At 47.3% G+C, this 26,847-nt stretch overlaps 1 long non-coding RNA gene across 1 annotated transcript in view; it reads right to left on the bottom strand.

The window, feature by feature from the left end:
• LOC138579555 (uncharacterized) overlaps window positions 1–26,224 on the bottom strand; it is a 165,247-nt gene extending 139,023 nt beyond the window's left edge. Inside the window, exon 1 of the long non-coding RNA XR_011304066.1 lies at window positions 26,120–26,224. This is a non-coding gene — a long non-coding RNA (uncharacterized lncRNA). The remainder of the gene's footprint in view (window positions 1–26,119) is intronic.
• Between the last annotated feature and the right edge of the window lie 623 nt (window positions 26,225–26,847).

The following is a 26,847-nucleotide window of genomic DNA, read 5'->3' as shown; positions in this document are numbered from 1 at the left end:
TAAATATAAGCATTTGTTAATCATACATATTAAGTCTTCGTTATTTACATGCCGTTTACTCGTTAATTACTTATTCACTTTGCATTTACTTTTGTATTTCTCATAGGTGTTCTTGCATCCCTCCCTTCTCCCTCCTCACACCTCGAGTCTGGGAAAGAAGAACTGAGGAAGGCAATGCACCGTCAGTTGAAATCAACAAAAAACATGAATCATATGTGCATATTTACATCCATATAAACAAAGGAAAAAATGTAGAGAGAGAGAGAGAAAGAGAGATCTTTGTTATTTTATCCTTTTACATGTTACCAGTACTCCTTGAGACCATACATTATTTTAGATATCTTCATTTTACTCTTTGTTTGACATTTCATTCCTCGCCTGGCTATTATTCCTGTATTCTTTCTTTTCCCACCTTCTATGTTTGTGCACTTTGCCCATTTCTGTTACCTTTGTTGTCTGCACAGTCCGTACTCCCATGGGCTTTGCGAACATTTGTCAGGTGCACCCAATACCTTAGGCCCTGTACCTTGACTGCTGTGGGCTTGCAGTATATCACCTTGTATGGACCATGGAACCTTGGTACGTTCCACCTATGCACAAAGCTCCTCAAATATACCATGTCACCTGTCATCAACTGACAGTCTGGGCTATCTGTGGCTGGAGTGGTTGTATCAGTGGTGTTTTCTTTTGTGAATGGTGGTGCTATTTGTTTGGCTATGGCTCGTGCTGCTCTCGTCAGATTTCTGAGATACTCATGGAATTCTTCTCCTAGAACTGTTGCACTCTGGTGTGCATCAGATTGTCTGCACAGGGGTGAATGGGCTGTGTGCATCTTCCTACCTGTCACAATTTCATGGGGTGACAGGTGGTGGTCCTTGCTAGGCTGGTTCCTCATTTCAAAAAGCACCAGGGGTAAGCAATACACCCAGTTCTTCTTGAGTGTATGACACAGTTTCGACAATCTACTCTTGAGTAATCTGTTCATTTTTTCAACAACCCCGTTCGATTGCAGATGATAAATCGCACAGAGCTTATTGGTTATACCTAGCATCGCAGTGATGTGCTTGAACATGTCGTTTACAAAGTGCGTCCCGTTGTTAGAGTGTATGACATCACAAATGCCCCAGCGGGGAAACACTTCCCTGACCAAGAATTTTGCGGCACACTGTGCGTCTGGATGAGCACAGGGGCCTGTTTCCACACACCGGGAGAAGGGGCATACCACAACAATGAAGTATCAAGCCCAATTACACTGCTCTCCCATGTCTGCATAATCTATATGCAGTTCTCTGAATGGACCTTCAGGTTTAGGCAATGTTCCTTTGAGGGTTTGTAATGTCATGCCAGAGTTGTATGTTTGGCATGTGATGCATTCTATTATTAACTTTGTCACTTACTCCTGTAATCCTGGGGCAAACCAATTTTCCTGTATATCTGCAATAATTTGCTGCTGTCATGATCTCTGCTTCCAAAAGATCAGGACTTGCCCGACTCCCTTGGAAGCAGACCCATAGCCCCGGTTCAGAGTGCCAGCCAGTCCCAATTGGGACCTCTTGGACCCTGTCCTGGCGCCAGTGGCACCAGGCTCATAAAGATGCCCAGTCCCAGCGCTGGAAGCGCCGGGCTCATAATGCTTGGGTGGACTTACCTGCAGCAGACCATGCTGCTTACTTACCTGCCAGTTGAACCCCTGATCCTCTTCTGTTTGGGACTACATTTCCTGTTGGGTGGGGCAGGAGCCACTCCCTAGGTTCAGAACACTGGAACTCTTCTGGAAAGCAGGAACTCTTTTCTTACCTAGGCGTGGCTGTGGAAGGAGACACCTAAGCACTACAGGAGGCTATTTAAACCACACCCGATGGATGAATCTTGCTTTGTGTTATTCTGCATTCTCTGCAGCAGAACGCTCATCGTGTCTTCTGCTTCTGATCCTGGGCCTAAGGGAACAAAGGCTTACCATCCTGGAATCCAGTCTTCAGCAGCACCTGTAAAGACAAAGAAAGAACAGGTTAGCACTACGGTCTTCAGTGGCAGCGCATCTCTTACCTGGTCCATCGGCTGTCACCAACGCCTCGCGCTGCATTCCGGCATCTGAAAGACAAAGGCTTACCTACTCTTCGCATGATCCGGAGGTCTTCGCACTGCATTCCGGCATCTGAAAGACAAAAGCTTACCAGCTCTTCGCACGCTCCGGAGGCCTTCGGCGCTGCATCCCGCATCTGAAAGACAAAAGAAGGTGCGTTTAAAGACATTGGGCAACTTTATTACTCACGTGCCATTACTCCTTCCCACGCCGAATCCAGTGGGTGTTCCAGCACCCTTCGGCTTCTCTAAAGCTCCGAACTTGTACCTGCAAGATAAAAGGGACAGTTAGTGCGCATCGTGAAGCAGGCTACAAGCGCTTACTTACGTGCTTCCAGGCGCTTCTATTCCTCACGCGGGTTCGATCCTCAACTCTCATCAGCCCGCCATCCGCCATCGCCGGAACCCTGCAAAACAAGAGATATCATTACAAAAGACATTTAAGACATTTGAAGTGCCCAGAACTTACCGTTCGTGCAGTTAACGACGGACAGCAGTCCTCTGAGGTCAAGAGGCCTGCACCCTTATCCAGTGAAGAAACTGGTTACGGCACCCTGCCCCGAGGCAGATGGAGAGCTTGGCGTTCACTTACCTAAGGTGAGGGCGTTAACCTTTGGGGTTCTACAGGAGAAGAGAAAGGGAAGAGGAGAGATGCACCCAATAACCCCAGTTCATTAATCCCATATTTTCTATCTGCAGACATCTTACTCTTCGAGTCAGACATACAGTGCACAGAGGTCCAGCCCAAAGAGCCAACCGTGTGTTACACATCACCTTTGAAGATATGGCATTCACCCAGTCAAGACCGGCGCCTCTGCGGGAATCAGGTGAGCGTTACAGAACACAAAGCCTACCGCAAAACTCCCACCCAGGCGCTATGGAAACCTCGGATACCGACCAGCTAGCCCAGTTACTTGGGGAACTAAGAGCAGAAGTGCATGCAGCCCGTCAGGAAACTAATGCTCTAAGAAGGGAACTGATTATTTCCAAGGAGCGAACAGACGATCTCACTAGACAATTGCTACAGTCACAAGCCGGACAAACTCCGTTACCCGCATCAGGGGCAAATCTTCCTCCAACATCCTCTACGAACCCAGTGCAGATCAACCTACCTGGGAATGTACCTCTGGCTCCGCCCGAACGATTTTCTGGTGACCCAAAGAGATTTGCCGTATTTATTAATCAGTGCCGGTTGCACTTCTTATGCCGGCCAGCAGCCTTTCCAACTGATCAAGCTAAGGTAGCTTTCGTGCTTTCGTACCTTAGTGGCAATGCGGCAGACTGGTCGATCCCTCTAGTTAATCAAGATGATCCGGTTCTCCATGATTTTCATGCTTTTCAGCTCAGTATGGAAAAACTGTTTGCAAGACATTCACAGGGGCAGGCCTTGGACAATGAGCTCCTTTCATTGCGACAGGGTAATCAAGACCTTTTGGCTTATATTGCGTCTTTCAACAGACTGATAGTGGAAACTCGATGGCCTGAGGACAAAAGGATTACGCTGTTTTATAGAGGTCTACGTGGAGAGCTCAAAGATGTGTTAGCCCAAGTAGTGAATCCCCCGCAAGACTGTTCGGACTATATTGACTTAGTCGTTCAAATTGACCACAGACTGCAGAACAGGAAGGCCGATCGTTCCAAGTTGGATGCTCGATTATTTTCCAAACCACCAACTCCTACCAAAGGAGTAGACTCCGGGGAACCCATGCAAATAGGGGGCCTGAAAGGACCACTAACACAAAAGGAGCGGGAAAGCAGAAAACAGCTGCAATTATGCCTCTATTGCGGAAACTCGGGGCACTTTCTTCGAGACTGTCCGGTGAAACCAGCCAAGAAGGCAGTAGGAGCTGCAGTTACCAGGGTCACTAACTCTGAGCAGGGAAACGACCTCGCCCGACAAGAATAGAGGTCCTCTTGCCGAGCGTTAAAACCAGTTCAGTGACCTCGCATTTCGTGATACCTATGGTCCTCATTAGCCCTGAACATCCGGATCGATTACATGCGATTGAAGCTTACGTCGACAGCGGTGCCATCGGCAATTATGTGGATCATGAAATGGTTTTGAGGATGAATCTGACTCTTTGTCCAAAGGCTGTTAAGGACATCATTACTACGGTGGATGGTACGGAGATAGCCTCCGGACCAGTAACGCATACCACCCAAGAAGTGACGCTAGTAAGTCAAGATGGACACCATGAGAAGATTGTGTTCGATGTGATCAAGGCCCCTCAGTTCCAGATTATTCTAGGAATTCCTTGGTTAGAGAAGCACAATCCTCAGATCGATTGGCGAGCAAGAACGGTTCAGTTTCCAGAATGTGTCTCTACTTGTCACCCTCGACCTGGTGTTGCACTGGCAGCAATTTCCTCTGAGGCTCCCCAGTTACCTCCTGAATACCTAGAATTCCAAGATGTTTTCCGGAAGGATCAGGCTAACTCTCTACCTCCTCATAGGTCTTATGACTGCCAGATAGACCTGATACCTGGATCTACTCCTCCTTGTAGTAGAATTTATGCCCTCACCGAGCCTGAGAATCTTCACCTCCGACAATACCTGGATCAATACCTAGCGAATGGGTTTATTCGTCCTTCCAAGTCCCCTGCTTCCTCCGCTTTGTTCTTCGTTCCAAAAAAAGAAGGGGACCTTAGAACTTGTATAGATTATCGCGCCCTGAACCAGATCACCGTTAAGAATATATATCCGTTACCTTTGATCCCTGAACTCCTGGACCAAGTCAGAAAAGCATGCATATATACAAAGCTGGATCTTAGAGGAGCCTACCACTTGGTACGAGTAAAAGAGGGCGATGAATGGAAGACGGCCTTCCGCACCAAGTATGGGCTATTTGAATATCAGGTCATGCCCTTCGGACTTTGCAATGCCCCGGCCGCCTTTCAATATTTTATGAACGATGTCCTCAGAGAGCTCATAGATGTGTGTGTTGTTGTTTACATTGACGACATCCTCGTTTATTCTTCATCGGAAACTGAACATCGGAAACACGTGAAAATGGTCCTCGAGAGATTGCGTCAACACAAACTTTTCGCTAAGTTGGAAAAATGTGTTTTCAACGTGACTGAAGTTGAATTCTTGGGATTCATATTATCACCTAGCGGAGTGCGTATGGATTCAAAGAAGGTCGATGCAATTCTCAAATGGCCATCGCCATCCTCCGCAAAAGGTGTTCAAAGCATGTTAGGTTTCGCTAACTTTTACTGCAGGTTTATCCCCGAATTCTCTCGAATAGTCCAGCCCATCACCGCCTTGTTAAAGAAAAACAAACGTTTTGAATGGTCTACCGAGGCGGAACAAGCTTTCCAGAATTTGAAGACTAGATTTATCTCTGCACCGATCTTAAAACATCCTCGCCCAGAACTCCCCTACATCGTTGAAACTGATGCTTCGAGCCTTGCCATGGGGGCAGTTCTATCACAAAAGGACCCAGTAACCAATCAGTTGCATCCCGTGGCATTTTGGTCCGGCAAATTCTCGCCTCCTGAAATCAATTACACTATTACTGATAAGGAACTTCTAGCTATCAAGTCCGCCTTTAAGGCTTGGCGGCATTATCTTCTGGGGGCCCGACACACCGTTACTGTGATTACAGATCACCGAAACCTGCAATATTTGATAACCGCAAAAGCTCAATCCTCTAGGCAACTCCGTTGGGCACTATTCTTTGCCGAGTTTGACTTCATAATTACCTATCGACCTGGTACAAAAAACGGTAAAGCTGATGCCCTTTCTCGGATGAGAGTGGAAGAACATTTGATCAATCCTAAACCTGTACCTATCATTCCCGAACAAAGAATTCTAGGTGTAATCGCCACACAATCCATAGAGGAAGTTAAGGATAAAGCCAGGTTACTGGTAACTCCAGCAGACATACAGAATTTGCATCTGCAGGGAAAGGACTTTACGGTGAAGGACAACCTATTATATTTCCAAGAACGGTTATACCTGCCCAGCACAGATTTACAGAAAAAGGTAATCTCTTGTTATCACGATTCTTTAATGGAAGGACATCCCGGTATGCCAAGACCTCGGAAAAGATCAAGCGCTACTTCTGGTGGCCATCTTGGAAAAAAGATATCAGAGACTTTATAATGTCCTGTGGAGTATGCGCCCAAAACAAGAATCAAAAGGAAAAACCAGCCGTTTTTTTACGCCCTATTGACATCCCGCCTCGCCCTTGGCATACGCTTTCTATGGACTTCATCACCGATCTACCTCCATGCTCCGGATACAATACGATCCTAGTAATCGTGGACCTATTCTCCAAGATGGCGCATTTCATTCCACTCAATGGCTTACCAACAGCAGCAACTCTGGCCCGAGAATTTCTCGAAAACATCGTCCGACTGCACGGTTTTCCTTCAGTTCTAATTTCGGATCGAGGTAGTCAATTTATTTCTCATTTTTGGCGAAGTTGCTGTCGGTCGGCTCAAATTGATGTGAGACTTTCGACCAGCCACCACCCTCAAACCGACGGACAAACCGAGAGGACCAATCAAACTCTGGAACAGTATTTGCGCTGCATGCAACAACAAACTGAAAAAACTTGGAAAGATATCCTTTGGATAGCCGAATATGCCTACAATAACTCTGTCCACTCGGGAACTGGGAAGACCCCGTTTTTTCTTTTATACGGTAGTCACCCTCGAACCTCGGAGTTGGATCCACTCCAAGATCTTGGAACACCAGCAGTAGACCACCTGCATTCTACAATCACCCAAGCCTTTAAGGAAGCCGTTTCTCACCTTCAAAGGGCTAAAGAACAATACAAGAAAGGAGCAGACCAACATCGGAAGGAAGCCCCCCAATATCAAGTAGGAGATCAAGTCTGGTTATCCACCAAATATCTACCTCTAAAAGGACCACGCACATTCAACCCAAGATACCTTGGTCCCTATTCCATCACTACCATAGTAAATCCAGTAGCGGTCAAGTTGGACTTGCCCCCTCACATGAAGATACATCCGGTCTTCCACGTCTCTCTATTAAAACCCGTGCAACCTCAAACCCGACTAACTACATCTCCAAAACCTATTCTAGTTGATGGAGAACTCGAGTTTGAAGTCAAAAGCATCCTGGATTCCAAGATCTCCAAATCTAAACTATTTTACCTGATTGACTGGAAAGGCTACGGTCCCCAAGAAAGATCCTGGGAACCTGCAGAATATGTCCACGCGCCTCGTCTAATCAAAAGATTTCATCGAACATTTCCTAACAAGCCCAAACCCCCGGAGAAGCCCGGTTTGGGAGGGGCCTTGAGGGGGGGGTGCTGTCATGATCTCTGCTTCCAAAAGATCAGGACTTGCCCGACTCCCTTGGAAGCAGACCCATAACCCCGGTTCCGAGTGCCAGCCAGTCCCAATTGGGACCTTTTGGACCCTGTCCTGGCGCCAGTGGCACCAGGCTCATAAAGATGCCCAGTCCCAGCGCTGGAAGCGCCGGGCTCATAATGCTTGGGTGGACTTACCTGCAGCAGACCATGCTGCTTACTTACCTGCCAGTTGAACCCCTGATCCTCTTCTGTTTGGGACTACTTTTCCTGTTGGGTGGGGCAGGAGCCACTCCCTAGGTTCAGAACACTGGAACTCTTCTGGAAAGCAGGAACTCTTTTCTTACCTAGGCGTGGCTGTGGAAGGAGACACCTAAGCACTACAGGAGGCTATTTAAACCGCACCCGATGGATGAATCTTGCTTTGTGTTATTCTGCATTCTCTGCAGCAGAACGCTCATCGTGACTTCTGCTTCTGATCCTGGGCCTAAGGGAACAAAGGCTTACCATCCTGGAATCCAGTCTTCAGCAGCACCTGTAAAGACAAAGAAAGAACAGGTTAGCACTACGGTCTTCAGTGGCAGCGCATCTCTTACCTGGTCCATCGGCTGTCACCAACGCCTCGCGCTGCATTCCGTCATCTGAAAGACAAAGGCTTACCTACTCTTCGCATGCTCCGGAGGTCTTCGCACTGCATTCCGGCATCTGAAAGACAAAAGCTTACCAGCTCTTCGCACGCTCCGGAGGCCTTCGGCGCTGCATCCCGCATCTGAAAGACAAAAGAAGGTGCGTTTAAAGACATTGGGCAACTTTATTACTCACGTGCCATTACTCCTTCCCACGCCGAATCCAGTGGGTATTCCAGCACCCTTCAGCTTCTCTAAAGCTCCAAACTTGTACCTGCAAGATAAAAGGGACAGTTAGTGCGCATCATGAAGCAGGCTAGAAGCGCTTACTTACGTGCTTCCAGGCGCTTCTATTCCTCACGCGGGTTCGATCCTCAACTCTCATCAGCCCGCCATCCGCCATCGCCGGAACCCTGCAAAACAAGAGATATCATTACAAAAGACTTTTAAGACATTTGAAGTGCCCAGAACTTACCGTTCGTGCAGTTAACGACGGACAGCAGTCCTCTGAGGTCAAGAGGCCTGCACCCTTATCCAGTGAAGAAACTGGTTACGGCACCCTGCCCCGAGGCAGATGGAGAGCTCGGCGTTCACTTACCTAAGGTGAGGGCGTTAACCTTTGGGGTTCTACAGGTGAAGAGAAAGGGAAGAGGAGAGAGGCACCCAATAACCCCAGTTCATTAATCCCATATTTTCTATCTGCAGACATCTTACTCTTCGAGTCAGTCATACAGTGCACAGAGGTCCAGCCCAAAGAGCCAACCGTGTGTTACACATCACCTTTGAAGATACGGCATTCACCCAGTCAAGACCGGCGGCCTCTGCGGGAATCAGGTGAGCGTTACAGCTGCTTAGCATTGTGAGCTGGTAAGTGCAATTGTTTGAATGCTACCTCTAGCAGTTTTGCTGGCATCACTACCCTACCAGTTTTATCCTGTCTCCATAATAGATCAGTGGGTCACTGGCTACACCGCCTTTTTACCCATTTCTCCTTCTCCTCACTGGGTGCATCTTGCTGAAGCTCAATGATTTGAGAGACTGGTAATGAGTTGAATCCTTCTGACTGTGTTTCCTCTACTATCTTCTGTAGTATGTACTCACCTGTTGGGAGTTTTGGTAAATAGGAGGCTTCCTTGGCGGCAGCGTCCGCTGCCGTGTTTCCCAATGAGAGGACGTCATCACCTCGTGTGTGGGCCTGACATTTCACGACTGCTACAAGTGTGGGTTCTTTTAATGCGTCACTTAATTCCACTAATAGTGCTGCATGCTGAACTGGGGACCCATCTGCCCTTCAGAATTCTCTCTTCCCCCATCTTGCTAATCCTCCATGTACTGTTGTTGTCATACAGAAACTATATAGATGATGACTGCACACCCCTTTGCTGTATGTAATGCTTCTATGAGCGCTACCAGTTCTGCTGCCTGAGAAGTGCGGTGGTAATCTTTTCTGCACAATCACTTCAAATTACCCATCTTCCACCCGAACTACTGCTGATCCTACATGTTTTTCTCCTGTTTCACAATCTATGGAGGCAGGCCCATCTACGAAGTAAATTTCTCCTTCGGACAGTGCATTTTCATGTGCTTTGGGTGTGTCATCATCATCTCCTGTGTATGTTACGCAGTTGTGTTGCTGCATGTCTTCTACTGTGCATGCTTCTTTAATAAATGTGCCTGGGTTTACACGTTTGCACCGCACGATATGAATGTTCGCGCTATATATGATTAACTCATATGCTGTGGCCCTTTGGGTAGTCAGTGTGCTTTTCGATCTTTCAAGAATGGCAAAAAGAGTGTTCTACGTATACCGTGACAGAACATCCCATCACGATGGCAGAATTCTTTTCGATTGTGAACGCGGCAGCTGTAAGAGCCTGTTCTCAAGCAAAGTGTCCTTGCATTACTTCATCTAGTGTTCCACTGTAGAACGCTAGGGGCTTGTGACCCAGGGATGTTTTTTTTCAATACAGCAGTCATGAGTGAGCCATTACAATGTGAGAGCAAATAAAATTCCCGCTCATAATTAGGAGTCGTGAGAACTGGGGCAGTGGATATCAATTCTTTGAGTGTGTCAAAAGCTGTGTGCATTTCTTGTGTCCATTGTACTTTGGTGTTTTCTCGCTGTGCTTCCTTGAGTGCCTATAGCAGGGGTTTTGTGTATGTTGTATAATCTAATATCTAGGCTCGGCAATAATTACACATGCCAAGGAATTTCTGCATCTCTTTTACTGTGTTAGGCTCTCTTACTGCTTTTATTGCTGCTGCTCTGTCGGGTATTATTCTCTTTCCATCTTTAGATATCAGCTGGCCTAGATACAGCACTTCTGTCAAGCAGTATTGCAGTTTTTGTCTGTCTACCTTGTACCCTTTCTGTGCTAGATGTGTTAACAGGGTAATGGAATCCTCTCTGCACTCTTTTTCATCTTTCCCGCAGACCAACAAATCGTCCACGTACTGAATTATTGGACTCGTGTGTATGTTTCCAAGGTCTTCATGCAATATTCTGTTGAAAATACTGGGACTCTCGCAGTACCCTTGGAGCAGTCTGCAGTGCTCATATCTCTTCCCCCCTAGCTGAATGCTGTCGGGTACCATGAACCTTGATTGAGTGGAATTGAGAAGAAGGCATTTTTTAGATCTACTACTGTAAAATGTGTGGCCTCTGTTGGGATACTGCATAGGATAGAGACAGGATTCGGGACAAGAGGGAACTCCTTCTGTACTATGTCATTGAGGGGTCGTAGGTCCTGGATCATCCTCCATGCCCCTCCGTTTCCTTTTTTGATCGGGTAAATCCAAGTGTTGCAGGGTGAGTTAGATGGCACTATTATTCCCTGTACCATTAATGTACATATTGTGTCTTTTATTCCCTCCTCTGCTTCCCTAGATAAGGGGTATTGTTTTACCCGGGGTAAAATGGCCCAGGGTTTGAGCTTTATCTTTACAGGTGTCACTTCGTGCAGCAATCCTACATCATGTGGGCCTGTGGTCCACAACTGCTGTGGTACTTGGGACATGTCTTCCTCGAAATATGCTGGTGGTGCTTTGATCACTGCTACCAGGGGTAGTGGCACCTCTCTTCTTTGAATCATCACATCACAGGGGATTGCAATCTCCATCACTATTTCCCCATCCTCATCTGTGTCACTAAAAAGTTCCTCGTCTGTCAAGTCTCGCAGGGCCTTATTGGTGTCGATGCACAGCACTGTTCTCCACTGGCATCCCTGTATATCCATTGCTATTACTGCGAGTCTCTGTGGGGACACTTGTACTGTATGTATGACATGGGACACTTTTGACCCTGGCACTATTTCTGGGTCTGCGATTGGACGGAAAATGAATTCTGAAGGCACCCTCCATTTCGCACTCTTCAATTCTGTCACTACTCTCGCTAGTATCCTCAATCCTTGTATGAACATATCTGGATTTACAGGTAGGCCACGTGTTTGCGGGAAGTTTGCTTGAGTGTGTATGGCTAACATGGCACGAACCACATAGATGCCTGGTGTAGAGCACACTATTCCTCTGTCAGTAAAGGATATGGTCATGTTGAGTTTGCTGAGAAGATCCCTTCCCAGCAAATTAATGGGTGACTCTTTGTAATACAGCAGGGGTGCCCGCACAGTTTTTCCCCCCACTGTTATATCTAGTTCTTCAGTGTATGGAACCTCGACCACCGCTCCAGAGAATCCTTTCATTTCCAAAGTCCGATTAGAAAGCGGAAACCTGCCCTCCTTGAGGCATGGTATTTCCGCTCCCGAATCCACCATGAAAATGAATTGTTTGTTTCCTATCGCTGCCCCTTCCAGTGGTTACTCTGCTGCATTAAGGGTCGTCGACAGTACTGGAAATGCAAGTGTTCCCTGTGGGCTGTCCAATACTGAATGCCATGGGAGTTCATCAACGTCAAAAACATTTCCTGTTACCATCGCTGTCCCTATACATGGTGTAGGTGTTCCATTTGCAGTGGTGGCATAAGTGTTATTGCGCATGGGGGCAGTACCTTCATGAACCGGGGGGTGTGGAGATGTGTTTTGTGGGTGCATTTGATGCTCGTTCAAGTACCTAGGGTTGGGCTGGCTATATCTTCTATTCCCACCCATCGGTAATCCATAGGGGCTCCCTCGGTGGGGGGGGTCCATTCTGTTGTTCACTTGGGTATGAGTTATTGGGCCTGCTTCGACATTCTCTCATGAAATGTCCCCACCTCCCACAATTAAAACACTGTCCTTGCACTTCTTCTATGGGCCCTCCATAATCTGCACCCCTCCTTTCGACCCCTCAATCCTCCTCTATTGCCCCACCCCCCTCGCAATGGCCACTGTGGTCCTTCATACTGATTTTCCCCTGTCCATGAATCCTGGCCGTTATCTTTCCAGTTTGCCGCCATTTGCATTGGGATTCCCATCTGTCCGTCGTCTTCCTCCCTCTCCCTTCCTGCCATGCTGGTTGCTGGTACTGCACTAACCTTCAATAGTTTGCTTTGTACTAATTTAGCCTTGTCTGCCAACCGCCGCTGAGCTATCTCCTTTTCCTTCTCTTTGATCCTTTTACAGTGGTGCACTATTATGCTCTGAAGTTCAGGCCATCCCTTGGCTTCTATCCCAGCTATTTTATCAAGGGCCTTCTGTACTTCCTTTGGGAGCCCCCTATTTATAATGAAATAGAACAGGGAAGTTGATTGGTCCCAGGCCGTACCGGTTTCCGCTCTCCACATGTCCTGCACCAGAAGAATGAAAGACATCGCATCTTCCTCATCTCCCATTGTACACTGCATCACTGACTGTAAATCTGGAGTGTCTGGAAATGTTTCTCTCAAGGCATCCCACACGCGTGCTCGCACTGTGTTAAATGAGGCCCCATCATGGGGGTCACAATCTAATGTTATTCCGGGGAACCCCGCCTTCGCCCAGACCCTGTTTGCTTGGTCTTCCACTGCAGATACCAGCAGTCTTTTAACATCCCCCACCGCCAAGGGCACTCTTGCCCTGTGTTTCTCAAATGCATATATCCACTTGCTGGTGCCTCCTGACAGTGCGGGTAACTGTTTGAGCAAGTTGGCTTTGTCAATTTGGGTCCATGATATGTAATTTGGCCTTCCTGCCCCCCTGTGTATTAGTGGCAGCTGTAGATTCGCCCCCCTTCTTAATACTCACCTTCTTCCCTTTCTTCCCGACAACCGCCCTGCGCCCCATTCTGTTCCTTAACCTCTATCTCAACTCTTCCATGGGGGACAACCCCTTCCCAAATGAAGCCCCACCTGTGGCAGTTCCTAGCCTCCTTTCTTCTTCTGCTTGTTCCCAGGGCCGGTCTTTGCATCAGGCAGCCCAGGCAGCTGCCAGACGTCAGTCAGCCTCTAGGGGGCGCTGCACTAGCAGTCCACAGTGCTAGAATACACGTGTAACACGTTAGTTTCCTAACATTATAAAAATGAATGTGCCTGTTCATTTTTATAATGTTAGGAAACAAACGTGTTATACGTGTATTCTACCACTGGCATTGCTGCAGGCTGTGGCCTTGGCCAGGGCAGTTTCTAGTCCATTTGGTGCCCAGGGCGAAACACTAGGAATGCACCCTCCCACCCGCATCCCATACCATGCGCCACTCCTGCTGCACCCCGCGCACCACTCCCGCCGCACCCCGCGCCCCACTCTCACTGCACCCCTCGCACCACTCCCACTGCACCCTGCGCACCACTCCCACTGCACCCTGTGTGCCATTCTCAAACTACACCGTTAAGGAACTCCTACCCAAAGTCAAACAGTCCGTCACACAAGGAATGAATTGCCATTTGCAACGGTGGGCCTCTTTTTCACTTGTGCCCAAGACAATTTTATGCCCCTGTTCCACTTAGGCTGCAGATAATGAGGACTGGGCACACCAACCAAGAGACCATGAATATGGCACAGGATGAAGTATATACAACTAACAAAGAACTCAAGATGCTGAAGGGGGTTTGGAGGCAACCTAAGCCAAAAGGGCAATGACAAGGAGACACCTGAACCCAATAAACAATCACTTTAACATTCTTTGAATGGGAATCAAGGGTTATGCTTTGATACAGTAAAGTCTTGACTGTTGTAAGGATACATGGACCAGGATTATTTATTTATTCATGCGATGTTTGTCGGGTACCTGCATATTTATTTATTTATGCAATGTTTGTCGGATACAGGCATCCGACAAACATTGCATAAATAAATAAATTATCCGTCTCCATGTACCCGATAAACATTGCATAAATAAATAAATAAACCGGTTCGTAGCTTAAAGAATATTTACTCAGCAACACTGGTCAAAACTATTATCCGCATAGTGAAGTAACTCATCACAAGTGCCATGGAAGTGGTTAAAAGTGTAATTGATATATAGGGCCTCATTTTCACTTTGGAGGTAGCCAATGGAGCTATTAGCGCCATGGCTGCCTCCAAAATCGTGTCCGGGTCCGATCTGGTGGAGTGGGGACTTACCAGGACATTGCTCCCTTGGCGCACCCGGTAGGTCCCCATTCCAAATGCCATTCCCCATTCCCACATAGGGCTCAATGGGAATGGGGAAGTAGCTAATAACGGTACCGCAATTTGCGGTACCGTTATTAGAAGCCTGGTCCCTTAGCGGGACTCATAAAGGACGTGTGGTCAGTCCACACGTTCTTTGAGGCTCCCACTAAGGGACCTTGGAATTGGGCAGTAAGGGGTTACCGGCACCGGTCTCCTTACCGGTGCCCGGTATCCCTTACCGCCCAACTTGTAATGACCACCATAGTTTGGAAAAGAAGCGGCATGAAAGAAATAGCGCTGCTTTAAACTATTATTTTTGCCATTTTCTGGGCTTGCAGGGACGCACCATGGGCCCAAATGGGTCTCTGTTTGTACCGTGTCGGGGCCCACGGTGCGTCCCTGCAAGGCACGCCCACTCCCCACAGCCCACTGCACCTCCCCTCCTATCTCAATGCCATCATGAAACCATTTAGTGACTAATGGGCTACCATTAGCAGTTTTCTGCTGGCATTATGATGGAAGGGGCTGGTCTTAGCTGCAGGGGGACCTAAAGTGTTTTATTGGTGGGCTTATGCCCCCCACCCCAAGTGGCACGAAAGTGGTCAGAGGGAGCCTCTGACTTCTGTAATGCCATGTAGTACTTTTGTACTATGTGACATTACAGTCGGAAGGGGCAGCGCCAGCACCTGACCTGCAGAACTTTCCACATGTCAATGCGCCGCCCCACAAACTGGGGAATTCCATCCCCTCCAGAGGCTCCAGGGACCTGGGCAATTGCGCCCCCCCGGGGCTATTGCGCCTCGGGCAGTTGCCCGCCTCGTCCGGGCCAAGAAAGAGGCCTAGCCACGGCCCTCAGGCAGGGCAGGGCAATTGGCAAATAAATTAGCAACATTTGTTGCTTTATTACCTTCCGCCGGCCCCGGGTGGCGCTGGCGCCAGCCTGGCCCATGGGCGCACATGCAGTGTGCCCTCCTCCAGGCTATGGGCGCGCACTGATTCTGAAGTGCGGATCGATTAGGGCTGGCTGGTGTTGTCGGCCCCGGCCATTACAGAAAAGAGGAGTGAGTGGGTCACTAAATCCTGAAGTTGTTCCCATCACAAGCACACACTGCCAAGCAGCAGCAGAATCGGCAAACAGTTGCTGCATCCTGCCATCGCTGATTGGCCTTGTTTCAGGAAACCCGGCAGTAACTACAGCCTGCCGAGGCAAGCACACTTCTTTCCTCCTGCTCCCGTCCTCGCAGGTGAGGCCTATTGCTGCATAGGCGTTTTATTTATTAAAAAATGGTACTTCGGAGATTACTGGGCCATCCAAGAACAGCCTCTGGAGGCCACAAAGCTACACACTTTTGTCAAAGCTCAAATAGTCATGAAAAAGGAAGCAAGCCCTGGTGGTGGACTCTCCTCAGGAGATCAAAAGGCTGGTTCTCGGAAGACCAGGGCAGAGTGCCACCGTGAGCAGATCTTAGACAGTTGCACGTTCCACCGGGGTTGGATTGGTCAGTCCGTTGGCCGGGCCAAAATCACTTCGAGAGTGAGGCCCTGGGGGCCGGTACTACTCTTGGGCCGGTTTGGGGGTTACTACGCCCCCCCTAGTTCCCGCTCCCGAGCATATTATTTGTCGTTCCCTCTTTCCTGGGCATACACTGATGACTTTATTTTTGTGCACGAGTTTCATACATTTCACTGTTCGCTCAGACTTGTCTTATACTCTTCTATGTCGTTGTGCTTCTTTTGTTTGGAATAGCAATCACGCTAGTCTAACAAGATAAACAAACACCTACAGGAACGCGCCTTGTGAATGATGGTGTGAAGGATGAATGCAGGCGCTGGACCAAAAGCTGAGCGAAGTCTGCACAGCAGCTGGCTTGGGAAAGCGACTCAGCAACTACAGTAGAAACCGTCTCCGTGGACGGTTGGCCCGTCTTCCGTATAATACAAATACCCAGACTTGCAGGATGCATGCTTCACTTTCTTTGTTCCATTGGGGGCGACATGCTGTAGCATCAATTCATGGCCTTTCAAATACCCTGCACTGTGCAGCTTCCGATCTCCTTTAACACAAATGCTGGGAAATGGCCATGACTAGCTAACGCCACATTAATCAAAGCCAGGTCTCTAAAGAATGGTTCAAGTGTTGGGGAATCACCTGCTCACACTTTGTCGTGTGACCAACCAGTGCGCAAAAGATGTTTCAGAGTGTGGGGTTCTTGATGCCACCCATTTCTGCATTTGATACACCAGCAGCTAAACACGCCCTGTGGAGGCAGCTCCTTCTGCATAGTTCTCTCCCAAGCTCGGGACAATGTTCTTTACCATAATGGAGAATGTGAAAAAGCGCAGGGCTGCAAGGCTGAGGGTTGAGGGGGAAGGGCAAAGCGCACTACGCTTGGGGTACACTGGAGATGCTTCCCCTGATACCCGCAGTACTCCAAGTCCCCTGAAATGAAATTCGTCTATACACTGCACAATGTCCAAGGGCCGCTGCTATTCAAGCAGCACGCGACTAGTAATTTGCAAAAAGTAAACTTAACGAGTCCCAAGAAAAGGTCATCTTCCACCCTTTAAGAATTTGATTGTTTTTGTTTTTATGTTGGGATGGTAGACATCGTTTTTCTTTGCGATCTTACAGTTTCATGGTGCTGTCGGGAGCTAAAATGAGTGATCACGAAGGAAACATTTAAGAATTTTGAGAGTTCACAAGCATGAGCGAAACAAACCCCAATACTCGAACTGCCATTTTTCTGCCACGGTAATGCACTGCAGTGTGTTTCAATGTAAAGTCCATATTGTAATGTCATAATTTTAGAACGCCACCTCTCCAACATTAATATTGGGAGCTATGTTGAATTGCACATGCATGTTAACTCTCTGTATATGTTTAAAGTAGACTTTACCACTCACATGGAGTAGTGATTGTTTACGTGTGTCCCTCCTAAATATATTTAACTTCCTGTGAAATATTTGATGCAATACATATTGCATAAATGCATGTATTTTAATGCTGAGATAGACGGGCTTGTACAACTATCGGTGGGTATAATGCTGGTGCTTGTTCTTGGAGGTTCGAGTAACACTGTTCAAAACCAGTTCATCGCCTTTTAAGAGTGGCTAAATGTTTGAGGTCATACGAATGACATTAGTGTAGATCTGAAATTGTCGATTCTCTGACCTGAGTCACAGCAGCAAACTGGTCTATTGTTACTAAAAATGAAGAGCAAAAGCAGACTAACATAACCAGGCCTGTTCGGGTTTGACCCTCTTATTGCTGTTTTCTGAGGTTCATGAAATTCAGCAGATGCTAGCATTGACAATTTTGTTAACTCATAGTACCTACTCGGGCTGCTCAGCCCATGACACATGCATGAGATCACAGGTCGGGGGAGGAGGGGTGCCAACAATGCTCCCCGCCTGGGGTGCAATCTGTTGTAAGACCGGCCCTGCTTGTTCCTCTAAGTCACACCAATATTCTTCCTCCCTGTCCGATGTCACCCCTCCCTCTTCTAGCTCGCGTTCACTGTCAGCTGTGTTTATTTCTATGATTTGTGTGGGGGTATCATTTATTTGAAATAGTATCTCCCCTTCTTCCATCCATTTTCCCCCGTCCCTACACTCGGCTGGGGTGTCTCATCACATTCTACCCGGGAGGATGAGTGACCCCCCTTGTTCTCCCTTGGCCATTATGCGGGACAGCTCCGTTTGAGCCATTGTTAGTCGCAAATCTAGGTCTTGTGTAAGATTTTCAATATCGATTGTAGAGGTACTCACCTGTCCTGTTGCTCTCTGACTCTCATACAGGGGTGGGGCTGTGCCAGAAGGCTTAAGTGTGGAGGGCGCTGTGGCTTTTGTTACATATACAGGGTCACTATATCCTTCTGCAGGCACTGGTTTTGACAATAAGGGATATATGCGTGTGACCTCTATCTTATTCTCATTCTGTGTAGTTGTCCCTTCACTGACAGTCGTTGTCAGGGGAGGTGTATTGCAGTCGCCACTTTTTTCTGGGGGCAATTCCTCGAACAGCCGCCACAGGTCCAATATTTGGCAACTATATCTAGTAACGCCTTATCAAAAGACCCTCCTTGTGGCCAAACTTGGGGCAATCCCTCTCCCTTCAACTCCGTGACCCATTGGTCATTGTAATTATTGATCTTTTCTGCATACCCTGGCAGGGTCTTACAAATATGGGCAAGGGGCGTCTCAGCACCCATTGTACCTAACTGCAAATGTTACTCAACTGACAATCCTTGTCTAGACTCTTACACTTCTCGTATGGCCAACTCAATATGCTATGCAACCCTTCTCAAAAGAAATGAACTGTTCACTCCCTTCTTGTTAATTCTAAACCGCATCAATGTGAACACAACTCCTTCTATACAATGTCAGACCAATTCATTAATGTTAATTTACAAAGAACAATGTTTCCACAAAGAGACCAACACTTAACAAATTTCACATGCAACGGAAAACATAGACAACATAAATTGCACTTCTCCTTCCCTAGTGCCCTTTTTACCCCTGCTTAATTGTACTTCCCTTGACAAATCATCTCCCCTTGCTTTGCTCCAGTCCACTTAAGAGGGAGAAATAGATAGGTAAGATAAAATTAGAAAAGCGTTTCTAAATACTACTCCGGGCCTTCCTTTGAGACCCCTATGTTATCTTATTTTACCTCAGTTTTCCCATGTCCATATATCCTGTACTAGTTGAGATAGCACAATGCGGCTCCGCCTTCCACCCCCCAACGGAGATAGGGTCCCTTTTAACCTTTTTTCACCTTATTCTCTTATCATCGTCCTAATAGCCATATGCGATAGAATGAGAATAGAATAGAATACAGAAAAGACCCAGGACCCAGTCCCCCCACGATTCCCACTCTACTACAACTCTCTGCCCCTTTTCAACCCAAATCATGCTGTTTGACCCAAAAACCTCCTAATCTGACTCCCACCCTCCTTTTAATATCACTCGCACTTCATACTCCCATGTCTATCTTGATCCGAGACCCTCTGGACCCGATTGGTCATTGCGCCACTCCTCGCTCAAAGACCACGCCGGCTCCGGCGAGTGGTACAGTGGGTTTTGTAAAGGGGGACCCCGTACCTTTTCCCCCTATTGCGTGCGCACGTCTAGGTGTACCGGTTGCCGTCGGCGGTTAGCTTTTGAGGGAGTGCGCTCTCGGTCATAACAGGTGGATGTCTCGTGCCAGAAGGTCGGAAAAGAACGCAATCGCATCGGGGTCACCAATGTAAGTGAAAGGCCCCCAAAATTACAGTCAATTCACTCAATAGAGTCAACCAAGACACATCCCTGGAGGGAATGAGACCAAGACCAAGTGCTGGTGTTAAGAAAAGGCTTTATCTAAATAGGGCCAGCAGAATCTACTCTGCTCACGCCAAGAGAGCTCTGCAGAAAACATGTTACAATTTACTTTAATACAAAACATTTGTCATCAGAGGGAAGGCCTAAGGGGCACATGAACAGTTGGGATTGGTCACTAGGGGTGAACATCTCTAGGTGCCATAGGGTTGGAGGCGCTTGGTTGGCCTGGGAACACGTGGTGTGGCGATGACGGTTCTTGGGTAAATCGGTTAGCTGGGCTCATCGAACTGGCATGTGGGATCGGCAACTTGTGATGTTGTTTCTTTGTTAAATAACCATTTGACATGTGCCCTGTGGCCACACATTCCCATTCATTCACTACCATAATCTGCTTGTCCAGCGAGCTCAAAGACCAGTGGCTTAAACTTTTATGAAAACGTGGTTCAAATACAGGTTTATTTATTATTGGGCAGAGGTTAAGATTCATCCATTAAATGCAGCGCTTGATCTGTTCAGACAATTCAGAATGTAATGAGTAAAGAGGTATAGCTCTTGAGGTCACTGTGTGATCTGGGATGTCCATCTGATAAACAACAAAGAGGGATCTAAATCTACGACTGGAAAAAATAGGTCAAAAGAGGCACATACTATCATGGGCATACATTTCATTGTGGGGGGTTTAATGGTCGGTTGTCCAAACATCATTAAATCTCTGCTAATCTACCTTGACACCATGAGGGGTAGAGAAGAATCGAAACCTCTTTGCGGTATAGTTCCGTGTTGCACAAAGAAACAGGGCCTTCAGAAATAAAGCTTACATAGAGGCCTTTATACGTGGCTTACTATATTACATTCAGGTTGTACTGATTTAGAATATACTATATTTCCTAGCTAGCTAAATATTCTCATTGTAACAAAAATCTCATCAAGAAATTAAACGTGTACTTGAATTAGTGTTCATCCTTCATTAAAACAGTTCATAGCTCAAGGTCTGTGCATGCGGCCTTAACACATGTTGCAATTTGGTGAGGGTAATTGGTTGCTGTATTACGTTTACACAATGTACATTTGAACTTTACAAAAATGATGTAGCTCAGTGCTGGCGTGTACAGTATTATATTGGCTATGCATCTTGTTGTTACAATCTATCTGTATGAGCAATGTTATACCATATGTTAATATATATCACGCTTTCATAATTGAGCTTTAACGTGAGAACTTCTGATTACACATATTTTATATATTGTGTGCTAGTACGCTTATTGCCCCATTATTAGTTTTACATTATCTTGCACGCAAAAAGGCACGTTGGCTCTTTCTTCATTAAGGCGTGAACAATCAACAGACTCGAGGGTCACTTCTAGCTGTCGACCCTGTCTTAAAGAATAAAGGGATGGTGTTCTTTATGGCCAGGATCTGTTGGGTGTGGGGGCAGGTTTATAGAGACGGGTGGCTTCTGCACTGGCCCCTGCTCAGGGCTGTATCTAGGTTACTGAAGCGAGACGGAAGACAGAAGATACAGTGTAAAGTTTGTTGCCTTCTCGCGGCTAGTCTCTCATGAGAACCGAACAACTGCAGAGACGGCAAAGGGGAGGAGGTGGGGGAGTAGCTTGCTCGCTGTGTGCGCGTGGCGGGGAGAGCTGCAGGACTGCTTTGAACCTTCACAACTATCCTGCCATTACAAAATGGAGTCAGTAGCTTACAAAATGGAGTCTTGTTCAACTCTGGTCTTACGCTGTCTCAAGGGGGGGTCACAGTTCCTAGGGGTATTCCCACACGAGTGCTCCGGGGCCGGGCCCTGAACCGAGAGCAGCCGCACATGGGCCTACCCAGGAAGTGTAGGAACGGGGTCGGTGGGGTTCAAAAGGCCCCCTCCTTCCACTCATTTTCTACTTTTGGAAGTCCTTGTGAGAACACAATAACACAGGGTCCAACTGCTTACTGGTATTCCATCTCATGCATTGCTAGCCCGGGAGGAAGGCCCTGCGCGGATGCCCCACCTATGAAGCCGAGAGCTTACTTTTAGCATTTCTGTTTAAGAAAAATACCTATCAAATGTGCAGTGTTCCGAGAGATGGTGTGCCTCTCGGGCTGCAGCCAGAATACAGCCCTCCTCCCTCTTTGAAGCATCTGCAGATCGAAGGGTTTGGAGGCAGGCATACACAAGCTATTTTGATCAGGGTGGAAGGGCGGTTATGTGCATTTAAAGTAGCAGGGTAAGGGCGCTGACACTTACCTGATTTGGAGTCGGCACTCGGCTCGGCTGCTGGCAGGGACTCTGTATGCTGTCGGACCTCAGGGATGGGTGGCCAGTGCCCAGTGCACACCGGACTGCTGACACTAGTGACACTGCGGCAGTGGAAAACTGTCAGGGCCCAACTAGGCCACATGCACGCAGCAGGCAGGCTCTCTGTCTCAAGACGGTCGAACGACTCCACGCCTAGACACCTTCAACTCGTGGAATGAAGGTGGCGCCACGGTGCCACCTGTGGCAACAACACGTCACCATGTCATTTCACTGCAGCCAATGAAAACTGCACATTCTGTGTTACTATACAGAATGTATCAAATACTGCATAGTAACAACAGAATGGTAGTTTTCATTGGCTGTTGTTGCATTGCTATTTGTGGTCCCTCCCAGGACCAGCCATGGCCTGCAACAATGATTTATGATCCAAGGCAGCAAACTCTTGTTGTTGTCAGCTCGAAGTCAGAAAGCTGGCCCGGTGGGGGTGGGGGCACAGAGAGGAGAGCACTATGTTGCTTAGTTACTTCTTCTTGGCCTTTGAGTTACTTAGGATTGAACGCTGCACGTGTTATTCTCACATGTGTCACAACACTCTCCAGGATCTGGGGGCCCCCCCAGGGCCACCAGGATGGGGGCCCATGAGCACGTGCCCCGTTTGCCACCTCATAGAGACGTCCCTGATTGACAGCAAAAGTACAGCAGTGGTGGGGTGGCTGTTCTTATGTTGACCCTGCTCTATGTATCTCACCTATTGCCTCCATGTTCAGGCTGCACAGCGTAATGAGCTGCCCATCAATGAGTGGCCAGGGTGATGGCCTGACCTGGGAAATGGGCTTCTCCTCCGCCTTAGTGCAGGTTCACTTTTTGTATAGAGGTAAAGGCGGGCCTAATACGAGATTGGCAGTAACTCGGCGGTGCTACTGGGGGGTTGCCGCCAACCCAGTAACACTGTTACCACCCCCTGACATCCCGGTGCTACCGGCATATGACAAGCGGCGGTGGTACGGTAAATCCCCATTCCAATGGAGTACCACAGGGCTCCATGGGAATGCTGACACTGAGGCACCGGCACCATTGTCCACTGTACCAGTGCTTCAGTGTAAACCATCCTGGTAGGGGGCTGAACTCACGGCACGTCAGGCCTGCCAGTAGTTCAGTGACCCCTACTGGCCTACTTATAGTTTGGCGATCTGGAAAGGGTGCTGGTGCGTTGCTACTGGCACCTGTATTTCCGCACTGCCAAACTTGTAATAAGGCCCATGTTTTTGGTAGAATGTCCACCCATTTTCTGTGGTATTTCACTGGTATTTCATCTAACATGGTGGAATTTACATTGTATTTTCCGGTGCTCATTTCACATGTGGATCTAGCCCCGGGGCAATTACCACCTGTCTAGTTGGTCATTCCTCTGGAGCTAATTTCACGGGAGGAAATATCATTGGGGGGATTACCACACATTTTCATTTGCCTGTAAATCGGTTGAGTGATAAAAACGATGGTAACACTGTTACAACTATTTCGCAATGAAGCCTGCTTCCAAGTGTTCTGAGGCATCCTTTGTGCCATATGCATAATACATAAGGTTGGCGGAAGGATAAGGGTGTTGGGTATGAGGGTGCACAAAGCTCCTAAACTAAGCTAAATTGCAGGCATGACATTTTGCAGCATACCTTTAATTAACTTCACTGCCAGTACTCTTTATGAACTCCCTCCCTTCACACCTACTTCCTCATATCATCACCAGGCTGGATAGCTGACGATGTTAATGTTAATGTTAATGTTAATGTTAAAGGACATTTGTACCGCGCACTATCACCACCGGAGTGTTCCCCTGGCGCTCTGGCGGCTCTGAAAGAGGGAGGGAGGGTGAGTTAGTGGGGGGAGGGTGGAAAAAGTGCAAGAGTGCAGTGATGTGCTGTTGGCGGCCTCAGCCCAGTGGGTCCGTTGGCTGGGCCTGGGGTGTTTGCGGTCGGTAGTCATTGTGTACTGTTGTGCGAGTCTATGTGTGTTTTATGTTTTGTTGTTGCAGTGTAGTGAAGTTTGTGCGGGTTGTTGTGCTGTAGGTTTGTGGTGTGTTTGGTTTGGAGTTTGAGAGGTGTATGCAGAGGGGGAAATTGTTAGTGGAATTGGTTAGTTGGCATCTTTATCCGGAATTGAAGAGTTGGGCTTGCGTAGTCTATCATAGATGGGGTGCGTCTGCACCCTGTGCCTCTGGTTAGGTCTAGGCCCGTTCTGAATTTGTGGCCCATTTCACATCTCGCTGCCACCTTAATTAGTCTCGACAGTTCCGCAACCCAGTGGTATCTAGTAGCAGTTAGGGGCGGTTGAAGATGTTGGTTTAGGGTTGGCTGGGGATGTTGACTCCGTCTCCCTGGGTGTCGCCTGTGTTCCACTCTGCCACGATACGAAACATGGCCAGATTCAAATTTCTTCTCTTTGTTCACAAATCTATCTACGGTAAGGCACCACTGTATCTATCCTCCTCTATCCAACTCATAAGCCTTCTCGTAACCTCAACTCTGCTTCCTCGACTACCCTCGTGGCTCGTCACCCTCCTTGTGCTTCCTCTCGCTTCTGCACTTTCTCTCTTCTTGCTCCACTTGCAATTAATTCTCTTCCCCCGGACATCCGAGAAACAGTCCACACAGATTTGTTCAAAATCAAACTAAAAGACTATCTCCTTGCCTCTGAGTTACCCTCTTAACCTACCTCTCATCTGCCTGCTAGCTAACATTGTTCCTCGCCTCTAACCTGCCTCTGTCCCTCGATTCTTCTGCCTCCACTATAGTACTTCACCCATGGTCACATCCCGAGCACCCCTGGCCATACACCTATATGCACTTAAAAATGTCAATGTTGGTTGTCCTTAATCTATGTATCACCATGTATGTATTGTTCCCGGAGACTGTGCCATTTACTCCCCTCTACAACCTGGTCAGAATGTCCCTCAAACTCCCTTGTAAAACGCTCACTGCCTCCCGTCAAATCTTATTTCTTATCTATTGTATGTTCTTTTGTCAACAAAAGAGCATTGTTCCTCCTGTATACAAATAAAAAAATGAAACAAATTGTTCTGTATTCATTTATACAGTATGAAACATTGCTAAAAAAAATAGCTTTGTGCCAAATTACATACCACTTAGAAACATCTTTTACCACGCTTCATACCCACTTATTTTCAATACAACAGCAATGGACAATGATAGGGATCATGAGAACTGCTAGTGGGTGACAGAAGATCAGCCGGGACCCGGAGGAGAGAGATGGTCTAGCAGCATGAACGAGGGAGAAGCAGAGTATGAAATAAGGCCACTAGAGTGGGTTATAGGGCCAAGAATTCCTACAAGAACCTTTTGAATCCCAAATAAGTATTAGCAATTATTGCTGGAATTCCAAAAATCCTGTTTGGCTGATGAGCATTCACTGTTCCACTATGAGGGGTAAATATTTGCACTGAGCTATTTGCATGGAAATGATTCACTGCTCTATTGAGGCTTTGGCCAGGAAAGATAACTCAAAGAGCATAATAACATGTGTGGTAGCTAAGATCATGTTCCAGTTGACCTTATTGATATTTACCAATTTGGACATTTTGAAATTGTTATACATATACTGAAAAAGATGAATTTTAGATGCAAATTGCTGAGTTAACTTCTAAAAGCATCACTCCATGGGGCTCCGTAGAATAGGTAAGTGAAAGAAAACCTTAATAAATACCTCATCATTGTATCTGCATAAAGGACATATTGATCAAGTTGGCTGATGGCATGAGAGATAGCCAGAGAGACAAGAGCTACACGATAGCTAGTGGACACGGTTCTTTGCAAAAATCTATTGGAACATACTCTTCTTCAGAACTGGAAATGTAGGTTTTCAAAGCAAGTTCTCTTGTAAAATAAGCCAAGGAATATTTGAAAGAGAAGATTATTTAGGATTAGAATTCACCAGAACTGCAAATCCTCCATGAAACAACCTTTGCTACACAAGTGCTACATGGTACAAGGACAGGCAGGTGAAGAGCTATATCTGATTAATGACTTCCCTCCGATCAGCTCACCTATAAGTGCAGACCTTTGATCCATCAGTCCATTGATACGTGGGGTCCTCAAGGAAGTGTTTCTCGTGTGAAAGTACAGCTCTTTCTGAAAAGACCACAATCCTGGTGTTCCCTGAGGCTCTGTCACAAAGGCCTGCTGACATCACACCCTTGGAACCAGACATCCAGTGAAGCATTGAAGCTTCATGATGTAGTCATCTTTACTGATCTCCAGCATCAGAGGAACACAAACACAATGGAATGGAATTTTACAGCAACCAATGTTCATTCCCTGTTTAGCATAATCAGACCTTTCTAGAACTAAGTCCTTTTTCTTTTTGAATGATCTTGACAAAGATGAAAATCATTTCCCCCTCATAAGAGTCCAATACTGTATGTCACAAAATGTCTCAGGCTTCATCAGACATTATCTAAAACAGTGATATTCTGGAATACCTATTGTTGATATTAGTGATGATGCGGGCCTTATTACGAGTTGGGCGGTGCGGGTATAATGTAGTGGTATTACTGTATACCACCACATTACCGCACCGTCCAACTATGAGCTGGGCGGAAAGTTGGAGGATCCACCACCAGCCATGAACCGGAGGTAAATCTGCCAACTTTCCACCTGATTTTGGCAGAATTACCACTGTTGGAATTACCGGACTTCAGTTAATGGGGAGTAACGCTGCCTACCACCACTTGGAATTAGGTGGTAATACCGCCAGACCAAGTGGAGGTAACAG

The sequence above is a fragment of the Ambystoma mexicanum genome, chromosome 3p (genome assembly GCF_040938575.1).
Source record: "Ambystoma mexicanum isolate Mex_15411 chromosome 3p, UKY_AmexF1_1, whole genome shotgun sequence".
Classification (NCBI taxonomy): Eukaryota; Metazoa; Chordata; class Amphibia; order Caudata; family Ambystomatidae; genus Ambystoma; species Ambystoma mexicanum.
This window is presented reverse-complemented; position numbering and strand designations above follow the sequence as displayed.